At 44.3% G+C, this 18,381-nt stretch overlaps 1 long non-coding RNA gene across 1 annotated transcript in view; it reads left to right on the top strand.

Moving 5' to 3' along the window:
- The first annotated feature begins 7,406 nt into the window (after positions 1-7,406).
- Positions 7,407-18,381, top strand: part of LOC119802569 — a 21,972-nt gene continuing 10,997 nt past the window's right edge. Inside the window, exons 1-2 of the long non-coding RNA XR_005283469.1 lie at positions 7,407-7,542; positions 8,033-8,133. This is a non-coding gene — a long non-coding RNA (uncharacterized LOC119802569). The remainder of the gene's footprint in view (positions 7,543-8,032; positions 8,134-18,381) is intronic.

Here is an 18,381-nt window from a genome sequence, read left to right as displayed (position 1 = left end):
TGGCCCCTACCGACTGAGCCCTGTGCATTGCCATTCACCAGCTGCTCATGCTTCAGTGCTTATGAAACACCAAGCACAGCCGAACTCAGGGTACAGTAGAGACACCCCAGTAAGCACAGGACACAGCCTTGGTTAGCAGAGCTGCATTTGGTGAGGTCTTGAGAAAATCATTTAGACCATTAGAAAAAAAATAACAACAGAAACAACAGTGCGTAGAAAATAAGTGAGGTGCTATTTGTAAATAACATGGAATATAAGCTGTGTTTTATCATCATTAAACACATATCCTCTTTAAAGACTTGCATGGTGCTTGGAGAGAGAACATTTACCCACTAGAGACAGGCTGAGGGTCCTGGGTTTTCATCAACTACAGCCTGTCTGAAGAGGTGTATTTGACTTTGTCTCCTTCTGGGCTTGAAAAAGATAAGAGGTAGCAGAGGCCCTACTGATAATGTATTTTATGATCTTGGTCCAAGCGCATCTGCTTCCTGAGCTTGAGGTTCCTCACCGATGTGCTAAGTGGACTGATGTGAGCTCAGCTGCTATATCTCAGTGTGCAGATGAGCAGTGTGGGGCATGAACCTGAAATTCAGATCCTGCGGCTCCTCTGTCAGGCAGAGAGCCTGAGTTTGAGGTGCATTTTACAACATTCCCTGAAATGCAAGGTTAGAGTTACAGCTTTGCAACCTTTGAATATGAGGGTACATTTTATGTCAATTAATTTAAAGACACTTCTTCACGAGTATAAATGCATTTTATGCTTTTAGTTCAAAAAAATAAAACTGAAAATGACCTATGAATGTGGTAAATTTTTGAAATGCATTAATAGTCTATCACTTTTATAATCCACAGCACTAAACATTCTATGAGCAAGGCCATGTGCTACTAATTTCAGGACAGAGAAATAGTGTGATATACAGGTAGGAAGCCATACCATTTATTAATGATCTAGACAGTATTTGACATCCTTTGCATTGATGTATTATAATCCATTGCTCCTGGGCATGTAGCTCACAAGTCCTCTGCAAATTCCTACCTCATGACTAATCATTTGTCATCGTTCACATTGGAGACCTTTTGGCCAGTTGGCTAGACACTGGTCCCTTTGCTTGTACTTTACATCTTAAAAAGGAATCTTGACTATGCAAGAACCAGGGCTTCAGGAAATCCTGGCCCTGACTTTGGTCCCAAAAGGGACACTGCATCCACTGATGTGGGAGAAGGCTGGAGAATCTGTTAAGAGGGGGAAGAGCGGTTGAAGCTGTTTACTAATAGAGTTTAAATATACTATATGCAGATTGTCAAGAGGCAACTTCGTGAAAAGAAACTGTGTTCTTCTATGACCGAATCGCACATCAGTGGCGAAGCGGTCCACCAGCTGCCAGGCACCCTTAGGTCAGGTCACATGTCCAGATCTACTTCATTAAGGCCATAGCTTGTGCCAGCTGTAATACACAGCCGCAAGGGGAACTTGTGTGTGTGTGTGTGTGTGTGTGTGTGTGTGTGTGTGTGTGTGTGTGTGTGAACTTAAATAACTACGGGCCTGTGTGTGACTGAGGGTGACAGGCAGGAGCTTGCCCTATGTTCCCTGGTGTATGGAATCATCCAGCCTTCCGCAGCAGGTATAGTATCTGGGAAGAAAGCCGCCATCTTGATTCTCGGGTGTGGGTTGTGGGTACGCATTCCTGAGATGTCTCATAGGTGACTGGCCTGGAGTTGGAATGGATTTGTTTTCCTACCTCCCAGTCAGCGCAGGCTCCTTACCGTAACATGGGCTCCACACGCTAACATGCTTGCCTTTGCAATGCCTCTGATGTTCCAAAAGTAGAACGTACGTCAGAGGACAAAGATGATCGCGCAGCTAATCATCGGTCGCTCCTTTGTGTTTTGGGGGATTCATTGGGTTCACAACTGTTAACTCTCGTGGTGACTGACCTGAAAACAAGAACTTGGTTCTCCTCATGGACAATGAAGCACGCAACTGCCATCTCTTTCTATCATCCGATCTCATCTCCGGGCAGTGGAGTGTATTACTGGGAACCTCCCTTCCCTGGAGTCCCTGACCTCTACAGATGTCTTCTCGTTTCCTGGGTGACAGTGGATGTTTAGCTACAGAACTGGAGGAAAGACCTGGGGTTGACTGCAGGGAATTCCTCAGAGGCATTCCTCTATGACTCTGCCCAGCAGGCTATGGAGAGGACAGCTGCAAAGTGGGCAGCAGGGCTTCGGAGTGTTCTAAAACTCCTGCCGCAAGGGTGCCGCAGTAGCAGCGCTGAACCGGACGGTCGCGCATTATGGAGCACAAATGGTGGGTTTGAAGCCTAACTCTGTAGGCAGCTGTGCAGCCTACACCAATCATGTCTCCTCTCTTAGCCCCACCTTTCTCACGTGTAAAGTAGACTTAAAACATCCTGGGGTTGCTAAAGGATTAGCATTAGGGCTCCTATGGGGAGCCAGGGCTGCTACATGGTGAGAAATGGCTTTCAAAGCCTGCTTCCCAGGTCTCTCTGTACCCATCCCATCCCAGGCTGCCAGGCACTGGCTTGGTCACTTGATTATAACGATGGTCAAAACACTTTGGCTCCTGCTACCACGTCAAGCACTCAGCCTAGAGACCACCGGGTTTCCTTCTCAATGGCTCAGGCCATCCAGATTTCTTACTGCCTTTGTGCAGAGGACCCATTCTGGATGCTCCCACCCAAATGATGGGAACAGAAGGAGCAGGAAACGTGTCGGGGGGGGGGGGCAGGATATGAAAATGCAGTGTTGGCTGAGTAGCTCTGGCAAATATTCTCAGAACATTCCTCCTCGGCTCTTGGGGTGAAGAGGAAGAGCATTCACCCCAGACTGTGGGGGTGGGGAAATCTGCTCTTCATTAGAGGGGTATTGTGTGCAGTGGGATCAGCCCTGAGCAGCAGTGTTCACAGCCTGGGTGCTAACAAGCTGAGGCCAGCTCTTGCCAGCATCCAGAACCAGGCTCCAGAGCCTGAGAGGATGAATTGTCAATACCAGCTCTTAGTTCTTTCTGCCCTTCTCTTTTAGCCAAAAGCATGTTTCCTATTACAGAATTTATCTGTAAGTAGAAGAGGAACAATCCCCTGTGTCAGAGACACAAGTTATTGAAAATTTATTCACTAGCTATTAAGCTGAGAAACCCAGTAACCGTACCGGGCATATCTAGCCAGTCTTTCCTACAAGCACCTGATCTCTATTCCTCTTCTTTTGCTTCAGTAAGACGATCTATTGCTTAAGTCAAGTCTGTTTCACTCACTGACACTCAGGGTAAGACAGTAAAAGCATCTCTAAGTATTTAAAACAGAGAGAACCCAATACTAGAAAAATGCCGGAAGCAAAGATGGAAGATAGAAGAAACCAAACAGGAAGCGATAAAAATGCCTCACAATTATCCTCAGCAAGAGGCTCCAGGCACCTGAGACTCAGAGGAGAAAGAAAGGAGGTGATGTCACCAACTGTTAGGCTCATTGGCTGAAACCAGACAGTGAACAACATGGCTGTAGGCACCAAGGCCCAAGGGGAGAAGAGGCACCTGCTAGGTGCAGGACAGAAAAGGACAACCCCTTGCCTTCCTTCCTTCTATCCAACACTCCCCTTCAGCACTTCCCACTGACCAGCCCAGACAGAACTGAGGTGGCACAGGGCATGCAACCTGCAGCCCCTGGTATGCAGAATAAAGCAGGGGAGCATGGGGATATTTCTAAGGCATGCCCATTCATATTCGGTCTGCCCAAAATCATGCTCAGATAGACTATATTTCATTGCCAAACACCAGATGAAGCCAGGGGAATGCTGCAAAAGAGGGAGGAGGAGGACTTTAGGAGCAAGAGGGGTCCTGGGCATCATGAAAATGCAGCCAGTAAAATTAATTAAGCAGGCTCATAGGGGCTCCTAGGAGTGACAAAGGCAAATCATGTCTGAGTCTGAGATAGGTCCTTTGCAGCTATGTTATATTTGTGTAGCTTGGTGTTCTTTTGGGACTCCCAACAATGGCAGTGGGGGTGTCTTTGACTCTTTTGCCTTCTCTTGGGCCCCTTTACCTCCTATGGATTGTCACATGCAGCCGTGATATGAGAGTTTGTACCCAGTCTTACTAAATCTTGTTATGCTGTGTTCAGTGGATATCACTGGGAAGCCTGCTCTCTCTCTCTCTCTCTCAAAAGCATGTTTATTTATCTTTTTATTTTTTTTATTGAGCTATATATTTTTCTCTGCTCCCTTCTCTTCTCCCCTCCCCTTCTCCCCTCTCCCATGGTCCCCATGTTCCCAATTTACTCAGGACATCTTGTCTTTTTCTTCTTCCCATGTAGATCAGATCCATGTATGTCTCTCTTAGGGTCCTCATTATTGTCTAGGTTCTCTGGGATTATGACTTGTAGGCTGTTTTTTTCTTCTTTATGTCCAAAAGCCACTTATGAGTGAGTACATATGATATTTGTTTTTCAGGATCCGGGTTGCTTCACTCAATATGATGTTTTCTAGATCCATCCATTTGCCCACAAATTTTAACATGTCATTGTTTTTTTTCTACTGTGCAGTACTCCATTGTGCAAATGTACCACATTTTCCTTATCCATCTTTGGTCAAGAGGCAATTAGGTTGTTTCCAGGTTCTGGCTATAACAAACAATGCTGCTAAGAACATAGTTGAGCACATGTCCTTGAAGTATGATTGAGCATCCTTTGGACATATACCCAAAAGAGTTATTGCTGGATCTTGAGGTAGGTTGCTTCCTAATTTTCTGAGAAATCGCCACACTGATATGCAAAGGAGCTGTACCAGTTTGCACTCCCACCAGCAATGCAGGAGTGTTCCCTTTACCCCACAACCTCTACAGCATAAGTTGTCATTGGTGTTTTTGATCTTGGCCATTCTTACAGGTGTAAAATGAAATCTCAGAGTTGTTTTGATTTGCATTTCTCTGATGGCTAAAGATGCTGAGCATTTCCTTAAGTGTTTTTCAGTCATTTTAGATTCCTCTGTTGAGAGTTCTCTGTTTAGGTCTGTACCCCAATTTTTTATTGGATTAATTGTTTTTTTTCTGATGACCAATTTCTTGAGTTCTTTGTATATTTTGGAGATCAGTCCTCTGTCTGATATGGGGTTGGTAAAGATCTTTTCCCATTCTGTAGGCTGCTGTTTTGTCTTGCTGACTGTGTTCTTTGCTTTACAGAAGCTTCTCAGTTTCAGGAAGTCCATTTTTAATTGTTTCTCTCAGTGTCTGTGCTACTAGGATTATATTTAGGATATATAATGTACCAATGCATTCAAGTGTACTTCCCACTTTCTCTTCTGTGAGATTCAGTGTGGCTGGCTTTATGATGAGGTCTTTGATCCATTTGGATTTGAGTTTTGTGCATGGTGATAGATATGGATCTAATATGGATCTATTTTCATTCTTCTACATGTTGATATCCAGTTCTGCCAGCACCATTTGTTAAATATGCTTTCTTTTTTCCATTTGATTTGTTTTTTTGCTTCCTTATCAGAACTCAGGTGTTCGAAAGTGTGTGGATTAATATCCGGGTCTTCGATTCGGTTCCATGGGTTTTCTGTCTGTTCACTCAATATTATCACATTGATACTCAGATTTCTCTTTGGCCATTTAAGTCCCCTCCTGTAGGCCCATATTTCTACATGGTGTGACAGCCCGGCTCTAAACCACAACTAAGCATAATTCATGAAGCTTGATTCAACCATAAATCAACGACATCTTTGCTGATTCCATGTCCTCTGCACGGTCAGTGAAGCCCCTGGCTGCCCAGTGTGAGAAATGGCAAGCTATAGCTGTCTCTCTAGCTATGGTTCAGATGTACTTGTCTCCAGGCTTACCAACAGAGAAAGCACATGTTCTTGGCCAGCCTCTTTCCCTCTATGTAGTCCCTTTGTCTCATATTTAACTCTGGTCCCACAGCCAAACCATCAGCTAGGAAGGGCAACACAGCAGATGGTGCATATGAATGCCCCCATCCTAGCGCTAATGCAGGATGGCTTTTCCTCTTTAACCAGACCTTGGGTCAGAGTGCACTGTACCTCCTTCCAGTTCACTAGACTTTTTAAAGTCTCTCTCTCTCTCTCTCTCTCTCTCTCTCTCTCTCTCTCTCTCTCTCCCTCCCTCCCTCCCTCCCTCCCTCCCTCCCTCCCTCCCTCTCTCTCTCTCTCTCTCTCTCTCTCTCTCTCTGAGTGACTGTGTGTGTGTGCGCGTGTTTGTGTCTGTGTGTGTGTGTGCATGTGTGTGTGTTTGTGTGTGGTACTGGTCTAACCCAGCTCTTGTGCACACCAAGCAAGTACTCTAAAACTGAGTTTTTCACTGTCTTTCCAGCTTCTCACTATACTTTAAATTGATTTCCAGTCCATATGAACCAGGCACTGTGGTGTCCATCTGTCATTCCCACGTTGAGAGGTAGAGGCAGGAGGATCAGGAGCTCCAGGCCACCCTTGGCTTAGTAGCCAGGATTTGAGGCCAGGAGAGACTACGTAAAATAATAATAATAACCCATATGACTTGAACAGTTTAATTTAGCTCGAGAGGTTTTCTTGCTGTTGTTTTATGGATTTTGGTAGGAATTACTACTTGTCTGGAGGTGACCTTGGATGACGCCCCTGGTATCTAAGCACTTTCACACGTGACAGATGAAGACAGGTAGACATCCTAAGCTCAATCTTTACACAGGAGGAAAGGGGAAGATGTGAAGGGCGCCTGCCTTGCCACAAGTCACGCAGCCCTTAAGAGGATTAACCAAGATTTATGGCTTCTCCTACTCAAAGTCTAGTTCTTTCCCCTCTACGAGATCCGTGTGGGAAAACATATCAGTGGGGATTACACGACACTAACCTGTAGGTTCACTGTGGGGCTCCGAAGACGGATAACATAGAAGGATCCGAGGCTGTTCTGAGCAGCCTTGCCTGATAGCAACTTTTATGTTGTGATGGAACCACAGTCACTCAGCGTGCCCCCGCTGGGCCCGGCCTCGTTCAGAGGGCACCCCCATCTGTTTCCCATCAGTTCTGCAAACACTTGCTCCTACGGCTAAGGTTCCTCACCAGCAGGTAAACTGAAGCCCAGGTTGTTAGGAGTTAAGTCCAAGTAAGGGGCACAGCTGATCCGAGAAAGCCTTCCTGGTCTGTACACCTTCCCAGTGCTGAGCTCCCTGCCAGACGTTAGCCTCAGAGACTGGCCCGAGTGTTTGCTCTGGCTCTTTTAGCTGTTAACTTTTGGATCAACTCTAGATTGATTTTAGTCTGCAGACTGTTTTCTCCAAATTAATAGTTAACTCACATAAGCGTTTTTTTTTTTTTTTTTTTTTTTTTTTTTTTTTTTTTTTTAGGTCTGTTCCATTCTCTTCCAACCTAGCTTTGAAACCATGAACAAATAAACACTTCTAGCTGGAGAGATTTCCAGGCAGCAGGCAGAAGGCCATTGTAGAGAAAGAAGGTTCTCTCTTAAGGGGAAAACTGCAGGTCTCGTTTCATTTGTGTCTCTTCGGCTCTTGAGGGAAAAATCAGACTTCTCTGAAGAGGCGATGGGTAAGACTCAAGCATTTCAGAAACGTTTAATACTTGTGAAGATTTTGGCTGGCTCTGCCCTTGTTTCCATCCCATCTATCCAGACTGCTTTCTTTGACTTCACACCGCTCACTGGGCTAGAAAAACATCACAGAGACCACAGCCCAGGTTTATGAATTTCAGATCAGATTAACATGGAAATTGAGCACAAAACAATCCTCTATTTGTCTTTCCGAATATTGTGGGTTTTTTTTTCCACATGGGTGTTTGTGCATGGACAGATACAAATAGATCCAACAAGACCAAATTCTCCATGCGGGAACAGCGCAGCGTCAAACACTGCCTTAGCATAGGTGACTCCTTTGAGGAGGCACCATTCTGACATTAGAACTCAGCAGGTAGACCCCAACACCTGGCAAAACAGGAACTTAACCCATCCAAGACCTAGTCCATAGTCCCAGGATCCAGGAAAGTCCCTCCATGTTCTAACTTTGCTGTTTGGCTCCCATAGTTTCTCACTAACTGTTCTTGCTAACTGAAGTGTGGCGACCAGGATGTGGTTTTTGTGCATACAACGCAAGGAACAGTGAAGCTCGGGGCTACACGATTTGGGTAAGTTCACCGTGCAGTCATTGGCTGGTAATGCAGACTTGCTCTTGGGCTTTAAGAGTGTCCACGTGTGTTCTCTGGTGAAATCACCTCACAACAGCTATTTCTTTTCTGACTGCAGGATGACTAGAGCTTTGACTTGTCTCGTCTGGGCTCACAGGTGTAGCTGCAGGCAGGACTTGGCTGAACACAGGACATTCCAAATGGTGTTGCTCAAGTGCTAGGTGCTGCTTGCTGTGGACTAGGGAGCCTCAGTGCTGTGGCCTGTGACCGCTCCTCTTCCAGAACAGGCTGTACTTACTCATGATGTCATGGGCTCAGCACCCTTACAGAATGGGCATAAAAGCTTATGAAAAGGTCTAGGCTCCCAAGCTTGTACTATGTCACTTTGGTTAGTCAAAGGGAGTCACAGAAGCATCTTAACTTCAGAAAGTGGAGCAATTTACACCATGTCTTGATGACGTCCATGGTGATACTTTGCAAGTAGTCATGGGCACCGGGAAGCGTGATTCATGGCTGGTCATGATTACTGTGCTCCTCTGTATTATTTTTGTCTGGAGAGGCTTTTAATCTATCAGTAAAGAGGACAGTCTTTGGATTCTGTTGGCTTCAAATCCTACCACTGGCATTTGCCAGCCCTGTGGCATTTAGGCAAAGAACTGAAATCATTCTGTGCCTGTCTTCTGACAGGTGATTTAAGGAGGATAATAATGTGTGGGCAATAATTAAATGTGGTCATGTCTGCAAAGCGTGAAGCAACTTTAAGTGTGTCTTAAAACACTCTGCTCTCACCACTGAACTGGCTTTCCTGAAGAGGTGAGAAAGCTCCTTCTTTCCTCAACTGCAGCATCAGCCTGTCTCTACCTCCCTCCCAACATCAAGGGTAGCTAACTACAGTCTCTTTTTTCTTATTTGTTTGTTTTTTACACACCAATCCCAGTTTCCCCTCCTCCTTCTCCTCCCACTCCTCCCACCTTCCCCCCATCCCACCCTCATCTCCTCAGAGGGTAAGGCCTCCCCTGGGAAGTCAACTGAGTCTGTCCCATCACTTCATTGAAGCAGGACCAAGCCTCCCCCTCCCCTCCGTGCGTAGACTGAGCAAGGTATCTCTTCATAAAGAATGGGCTCCACAATTCAGTTCATCCATTAGAGTTAAATTCTGGTCCCACTACCAGTGGCTCCACATACTGCCCAAGACACACCATTGTACTTGCATTCAGGGGGCCTAGTTTAGTTCTTTGCAGGTTCTCCAGTTGTGAGTCTGGGAGTCAGTGAGCTCCCACTAGCTTGGGTCAGCTGATTCTGTGGGTTTCCCCATCATGGTCTTGACCCCTTTGTTCATATTATTGCTTCTCTCTTCTCTTTGATTTTATTCAGGAATTCGGCCCAGTGGTCAGATGTGGATCTCTGCATCTGCCTCCATCTGCTTCTGGATGCTGATTCTAGCTTCTCTGGGTCTGTGGACTGCAGGCTGGTTATACTTTGCTTTCTGATACTCACTTATGAGTACATACTATTTTGTCTTTCTGGGTCTAGGTTACCTCACTCAGAATGGTTTTTTTTTTTTTTAGTTCCATTCATTTGCCTGCAAATTTTAAGATGTTATTGGTTTTTATCCACTGAGTAGTACTGCATTGTGTAAATGTATCACATTTTCTTTATCTTCTCTTCAGTTGAGGGGCATCTAGGTTGTTTCCAGGTTCTGGCTATTATGGATAATGCTGCTATGAACACAACTGAAAAAATGTCCTTGTGGTCTGAGTATGCATCCTTGCCCAAGAGTGGTATTTCTAGGTCTTGAGGTAGACTGATTTCTAATTTTGTGAGATAGTGCCATATTGATTTCCACAGCAGCTGTTCACGTTTGCATTCCCACCAGCAATGGAGGAGTGTTCCCCTTACTCCACAACCTCTCCAGCATAAGATGTCATCAGTGTTTTTGATCTCAGCCATTCTGATTGGTGTAAGATGGTTTCTCAGAGTTGTTTTGATTTGAATTTCTCTGATGGCTAAGTATGTTGAGCATTTCTTTGAGTATCTTTGGGCCATTTGAGATTCTTCTGTTGAGAATTCTCTGTTTAGATCTGTATCCCATTTTTAATTTGATTATTTGGTAGTTTGATATCAAGTTTCTTGAGTTCTTTGACTATTTTGTAGATCAGTCCTCTGTATGATGTGGGGTTGGTGAAGATCTTTTCCCATTCTGTAGGCTGTAGTTTTGTCTTGTTGACTATGTCCTTTGCTTTACAGAAGCTTCTCAGTTTTAGGAGGTCCCATTTATTAATTGTGACTCCCAGAGTCTGTGCTACTGGAGTTAAAGTCTTGGATATGGGTGCTTTTTCACATCATGTTGGAAACATTAGGCATCAAAATTCTTTTGTTTTGGCTGTTATTATACACACAGAGAACACACACACATATTAGCAAAAGGCATAGTTTGGGACAGTGATCTTAAAAATTAAGTTTGTACCCCATGGTTTCAGTGGGAGTAGTGAGTGTCTGGCATACGTGATTCCTATTGTTGCATGATAGCACTTGGCTCCTGACTGTGGGGCTGAGTGTGGTTCTAGATTAAAGCAATCTTCTGTGCCATGGGAACCTCAGTCTCATTTGCATACAGGAACCCACCAGTTACTAGTGTCACCTTCTATTGGGACTTACATGACTGAGGGTGGAAGGGAACCTTAGATTATTAGTGTGGTACAACACGCTGCTAAACACTTGCTGTAGATCCCCTCCTTTGAGACATATTCATAACCTGGTATCTAGAATATGTGGCCTGAGATTTCTGCGAGGTCATTGAACTATATCCTGCTGTCTGATACAGGATATTGGGGGTAGGTCAGAATTATGACATCAGATCAGTGGACAAGCTTACAGAGTCTCAGTTGTCTTCTCTATAAAGCGAGGCAGTGCTATTTGCCATGCACGAGTGGAGTAAAGTTAAGAAGGAAGTATATAAAGTACTCAGTGCAGAGCACATATTAGGAGGATTAAATTAGAATGGGGCAAAGTGCCCACAAGTAGCTGGCACATGATAGGTTCACAGAAAGTCATTTTCTACGTTTACTCTTCACTATCAACTTGACCGGATTCAGAATGGCCATCAAAGCACACTAATGCGTGTGTCTGAGAGCAGTTCCAGAAAGGTTGATGTGAGAAAGGGAAGCCTACCCAGAATATGAGGAGCACTGTCCCACGGGTTGGGGTCTGAATCTGAATAACACGGAGAAAGTAAATGAGGCACCATCTGTGGTCTCTCTCTTGCCCCGACGGTTGAAGCAGTATGACCAGCCACCCTATGCTCCTGCTGCATGGCTTCTCCGCTCTGAAGAGCTGTACCCTCAAACCATGAGGCAAAATAAACCCTTCCTTGTTTGTGACAGACTCTTAGTCACAGCAACAATGAAAGGAAATCCTTTCCAGCACCGAGGGGAATTTGAGCTTGAGGCTCTTCATTCATTTTTATGGAAAGTAAATGCATTTGGCTTCACTGATTGAATAAGGTAGCATTGCACCACTAAACACGATTATGAAAATTTAAAGTATAGTAATCAAAATGAAATCATTCGTATGACAGTGTTCAGCAGTAATTATGTTTTTATTTTAGTGTGTGTGTGTGTGTGTGTGCATGCGCGCATGTGTGTGTGTGTGTGTGCACATCAAGGAGCTCATGTGGAGGTCAGAGAACAACTTGCTAGAATCACGTGGGTCTCAGGGCTTGAGCTCAGGCAGTTAGCTTGATGCTAAGTAGTGCCATTGTCCACTGAGCCTCTTGTCAGCGCTCTACGGTAATTACGTTTTATATGATAGCTATTTTCCACATAGAGAAGTACAATTTCCAAAAGGCTTGGAACGTGGCTCGATGAGTTAAAAAATGTTTGCTGTACATCCCTAATGACCTGGGTTTAAATCTCCAACATAGGAATGAGTGTTGGCATGTGCCCGTCACTCCAGCCCCAGAGGGAGGAGTAAAACCAATCAAATCCCAAAGACTTCCTGTGACAAGTCTGACCAAAATGAAGGTCAATGAGAAATTGTCTCAAAATAATATGTTAATTAATGAGGCAGAGGACAATAGAGGCAGACAGCAGGCATTGACATCTGGCTTACACACACGCACACACACACACACACACACACACACTGTTTCACACTGTTTAAAGGGATATCTTCCCAAACCTTCCGGTAACTTATAGACTTGGACTGACTCTAAGTTAAGTTAATGGATGTTTATCAGTTACCTAGACAGGTTACAAGTATATAGACAGATGAAAGAATATTACTAAGTATAATTTAAAGTTCTAGAGACTGATTTAAGGTTAAGCAGGCATCCAAGATACAGTCCCAGTCTCTTGCGACAGTTTCTTGCAACAACAGGGTTGCACTGTACAGCCCAGATCGCCCTGAAACCATAATCCTCCTGGCTCTGCCTCCTACCTGCTGAGGTTTACAGGTGTGATCCAGCATACCTGGCTGCTTCATATATGTGTGGACTCATACACATACATAGTTCACTAGTAAACATGATTTTGCCACTTTGAGAAGCTGTGCTATAAAAGGTGAATAATGGATATTGAATTGACAGAAGGTTCATGAAAGTCTTGTCATGGCCAAAACTGGCTAAGAATTAAGATCTATTTATGTTATACTTACATTTAAAGCTATTTCGCAGCTCTTTAATTGTGGGTGATGGACACTCAAACTGCTTTGTCTGGTAGAAACAAATCAACTTACTACTTCATTTAGGGAAAACCTAGGTTTTGTCATCTGTCTGTGAGTGAGCTAACTCCTGACATCTTACCCAAGTTATCAGCCCTTCCTGACTTTCCAGTTCTTCCAGATGTTTTCAATATTTGGCTACAACATACCAAACTAACTTTGATGATTTATCACCCATCTCCAGGGATTATTTCTGGGGACCAAAAAACCCCAGGGGGATAGCCTTATTAGGTTTATCTCCCATGCGTGTGATCTAGAGCCAGACTAAGGCTCGTGTGACTTAAGAGGCACAGGGCACACAGTCCACTTCCCTCTCTGCACCCACCACCACCAACTGCGCATTGTGCTCCATTAGATGGAAAAGGTACCAGGTGATGACATTAAAGCGAGAGCTTAGATAATAAGAGAAGATAACTGGGCTTCCAATCTAGAGAATCCACGAAAACTTAATGAGGGAGAAGGAACCAGAAGGCCAGGCCAGATTCCCTAATAGGTCTTGCCTTCTGCCTGTTGAACTGCTGAAAAAAAAAAAAAAAAAGGAGTGAGTTTCTTCATTCGGTCTTACTTAAGAATTTAAGGATACGGGTGGGGCACACCTTTAATCCCAGCACTCGGGAGGCAGAAGCAGGTGGATCTCTGGGAGTTTGAGGCCAGCTTGGTCTACAAGAGCTAGTTCCAGGACAGGCTCCAAATCTCCTGTCTTGAACCCCCCATCCCCCCCAAAAATACTTCATACAACCTCATTACAGTCCAGTAAAAGGCAACATCCTCACATCTTGAGATCACATAAATACTTTCCTGAAGTCCTAGAAACTCAAACCCTTACTGGCCTTTCCCCAAGCTTCTGGTCTTATCTCTGAAAGTTAAGTCAGGAAGATAGTCGTACTTAGTCCCCAGGCTTGTGAGGGGGAGAGGATTTAGGGTGGTTATCTAGAAGGCCAGGAGCAGGAGAAAGCCGGCACCCATTTCTAATAACCATGTTTTTGATGAAGAAATTGACTGCTAACTTTTCCTAACAAAACTGAATTGACCTCTACGATGGATCTCTCGACTAAGAACAGGAGCTAGGAAGCCTCCTTCCCCCGGGCTCCAGGTGACTCCCACCTGTTGATTTCCTCAGTTGTTTTTTTACTATTTCTGATTCCAGCTGGAATAAGTTGTTCTCAAGGGTCTCACCTTACTATTTCATAGAGAACCCACGAATGGCTATACGCTCACTATCCAGAGGGCAGCCATTGCTTCCTAGGGCCTTTGATCCCATACCATTGACACCCCCCCTTGCCTAGAACATTTTCTTAGACATTTTGACCCTTCCCACTGCAAGACTGAAAAGCAGCGCTCTCTCTTACCCTCCCTAATTTTGCTTTGAGACAAATTTCCCACCAGGAATTGATGAGAATAACTTCATTCATCAAGACAGGGTCGGCTTGAATATGAATGACCTTATTCTTTCAAATTTAAAGAGGTCCCTGTTATCATAACCCTTTTATAATGATATGGGGAACATGTACCAGGACTCTGCTAATAAAAATATATTTTGACCTCATTTGGTATAACACATTTATAACTGATGAGAACATAGGGTATATCTTGATTCCTGACCCACTGATCAGGTTTCTTCCTGGCCTGGGAAATGGGTGTGCTTTTCTGCAATAAACTGAAAGATTTGAAGTTCTAATAACTAGCCTGGGGGACAAAGATAAGTGCCTTAGGGTAGACGCTATGTGCAGGAAGAATTTGAAATCTAAAAGTGGATAATATGGACACCAAATATTTCCTCTAACTTCTCCGCAAATCTTAATGATCTCTACATTGCTCAATCACACTTCTTCTGTGCTCGCTTCTTGCTAGTTCTTACAACCTCTATCAACCTGTTTCTTTTCATCCACATCTTGCCTTATGGCCCTTCACCTTCTTCTCCTTCTGCATGTCTTACCTTTGTGTCTGACTGGCTGGCAACTGCCAACTGGCTGGCTCCAGGCAGCTCCTTCCCTCTCTCCCTTGCTTTCTCCTCTTCTCTCATTCTCATCTCTCCTTTCTTCTCTCCTCTTACTTATTCTCTCTGCCCACCAGCCCTGCCTACCCCTCTTCTGCCTAGCTTTTGGCCATTTAGTTTCTTATTAGACCAACCAGGCGCCTTAGGCAGACAAGGTGAAACGTTAACACATCTTTACATAATTAAATAAATGCAGAATAAACAAATGCAACGCACCCTTCACATAGTTAAGGTGTAGTCTGCAACATAAACAAATGTAGCACATCTTTCCAGAATTAAAGTAATATCCCACCACAGGTCTCTCACCGGCAGTCTGAATTTGGAATTGTTTCTACATGTGAACTAAGAACATATCCCCTTTGTGATATTTTCTTGCTTCTAAAAACTAGCTATTTACTTTCCAAATTTTAAGAGCCAGAAATTAAAGAGCAATATAAAACCTATTAAATCTTTTCTTTAGACACTTGCCTTCAAAAATCTCTATATGATTGGCCGCCATAGTCTTTACTGCACTCCTCCAGAGTCTCCTGGATGTTAATTAAGCCATGAATATGTTTAATAAAACGCCATCCTCAACAGGAGGCTTTGCAATCATGGGAATGGCCAAAGCACATGTGAAGATCAGAGTACAAGCTTGGGTGTCAGTCCTCACATTCCACCTTGTTGGGGTCTCTTGTCACTCACTGTTAGCTTGGTTATCTGACCCATGACCTTCTAGGGCACTTCTTGTCTTTGCGTCGCATCTTGACATGGGAGCGCTGGGATTACAGATGCCCGCTGCTGTGTCCAGGTCAGTGTAAGTTCTGAACGTGACCTTAGGCCTACGTGGCACATGCTTTATCTGTTTTGCCATCTCCCCCTCCCCTGTGCCCCTTGTCTTTGCTTTTCATTCCCAACCAGTGACTGGGAAAAGTCGTGCAACAGCTGTGATTAGTTTGATTACAGAATCCCCTTATCTAATCTCTGAAAGGCCCTGGGTGCCGCCCCAAAACCCTTACTAATTCTGGTTACTCTCCATCACATTTCCCAGGGTACATTTTCCAAGTCTCCCCTTTGCTTAAACTCCCAAACTATGTCAGCATCATGGCCTGGACTTTCCTGCCTGAAGGACTCTGACTTACTGCTTCTCCTATGAAAAGCCTTGCTGATCCTTCTTAGCCTGTACACAGCCCTTCTCCGGAATTTGTGGGCGCACTTCTCCCATTCAACCTGGAGAGACACAATTAGGGTGTGAGCTCAGGACCTCTGACCTTGAAGCCACCTCACTGTTCGTTCCGATCAGTGTGGACAAAGTTGCTGTTGTATAGCACTGATGTGGTGTGCCCCTGCCCTCCCTCCCCCCACCGTTTCCCTAAGATTACTGCTGTGCAGTATTTTGAGCATCTCTGAGTCAGATTTCAGTTATTTCTCAGTCTTGCTTGTGTGTGCCACACCTCTCAAGGCTGGGTCAGCTGGATACGACATTTGTGTCCCGAGGACTTCTTTTTCAGATTACACACCCAGATAGGGAAAGAGGCAGAACTGAGATCAGCGTCACCACGAATCAGCCAATTCAGCCCCACCCCCTGACTTGTTTAGATCTCCTAGTCAATTGCTAATTGGTCTTTTAAAATATACGATAAAATATGTTGTTGATTTAAAAAAAAAATCTTTACCATTTTGAACGTGCAGCTCAGCAGCGACGTTAAACACACGCGTGTGGTACAACCACCACCCCATTCAGTTCCAGGACATTTTCATTTCCAGCAGTAAGAAACATCACACTCATGTCTCTCCCTCCAAGCCCCTTACAACCCTCACTGTACTTCCCAGCCCTCTGAACTTGAACCCTCTATGCAGCGCACAGTAAATGGTGTGCAGTGTGTGTCCTTTCACGCCTCGCTCCCTTCACTTGGCTTTCTTCATGAGCCACCGCTGCGGTTGAACACATTGGAATCTGATTCCTTTCTAAGGATGAATGAAAGCATCATATGTACAGACCACTCCTCTGCCCACGCCTCTGGCCATGTGCACTTGGGTTGACTCCCGTTTGAGATGCTGTGAATTACACTATGTAGTTGAATGTACAAATATCTCTTCCAGTCCCCGCTTGGTTCTTTTAGGCATGCTCAGAAGTGGAACTGCAGGACCACATGGCAAATGCATGTTTAATTTGGGGTTGGGGATTCACACCAGGATCTCTAAACAGGTTTCTGGACTGGTTTACCTCCCCTCCAGCTATTCACAAGGCTTCTATTTCTCCCCATCCACCCGACAAGCTGTCCAGGCTACTGTTTTGCTAATCAGGGCCATCCTGATGGGAGCATCTCTCTGTGTACCAATCTTTCAGATGACTTGTTGGGTCGAGTACCTTACATTTTTGCTCATTAGGCCTCAGAATTCTCCGTGGGAAAAGTATCTATCCATGCAAGCAAGTCCTTTGCCAATTTTTAACCAAGATTCTTGAGATTTGTGTTGGTGGTGGTGGTCTTATTTCGATGTCACTTTAAGTAAACATTCATTTCCTCTTTAAAAATTTCAAAATTAGCATATCAACTACTTTAGGAATTCAAAGTCACATTCAATTCCTACCACCTGGAAAAGCAAAGGATGCCACGTTTAAAATGTTCCTCTAAATAGTTCGAGAATTCTGTGGGAACAAAATGAATGCAGTATGGGTGAAGCCATGTTCTCCTCATTAATTTAGGGTTCTGGTACCTGAAAGGCAATTTCTTTGGCTTGCTATACTTCCTTTATAAGTAGCATCGTATCATATACAACTCACTAGGTTTCCTTTTTTCTTTAACATCACCAGGGCTGCTTGCTCGCCTACCTGAGCATTTCATTCATGCTCTTGCCAGAGGAAACAGGATCTGTATCTTTTCTCAAACATAAATCAGAGTTCCAAATCTGTCCTCCAAAGCTACTGTCATGTTTTCATATGAGCTAGCGTAAACAGCCACCTCGGACACACCTATGAGAACGTGTATCTGTGTATCTAGCTCTGCCGATTCCGCCCAGCTCTGCCATGCTGGATGCCCCCCAGCCAGCTTTCCATCAAGACCCACCACAGAATTTTCACTGCCTCATAATTCTCCATACTGCCAGACTTGGGGTTCAGATAGCAAGTAGGGTATTTGGTATTTTATGCTATTGAGACACGACTCCTTCCTGTATAGTGCCTAACTTCATGACGCATTTCCTGTCTTGTCATTAGATATGAGGGGCTTTTTCTCAAAGCCACCGACCTTGTGGTATTGTCTCATTTTATTAATTGCTCAGCCTACTTCAAGCTGTATCAGCACAGGTGTTCTCAGTTATTTTTCTTTCCGCAAGGTGACTGCGATGTTATTAGTCTGCTAACTTCTGGGATGTGGTCTTGATTTAGTTATCTAAAAAACAAAATATCTAATCAAACTTTATTTGGAGAGGACGTAGTTCACTCTCTAGACACAGTACAGCCTGTTTAACTGAGTAATTGAGACCTGTGATACAGCTTGGTAGATTATGTACTATTTACTAAAATATTTCATGGATGTGTACTATATGTATGA

This window comes from Arvicola amphibius, chromosome 12 (assembly GCF_903992535.2).
Source record: "Arvicola amphibius chromosome 12, mArvAmp1.2, whole genome shotgun sequence".
Classification (NCBI taxonomy): domain Eukaryota; kingdom Metazoa; phylum Chordata; class Mammalia; order Rodentia; family Cricetidae; genus Arvicola; species Arvicola amphibius.
The sequence above is the reverse complement of the archived record's forward strand: the minus strand, read 5'-3'. Positions and strand labels throughout refer to the sequence as shown.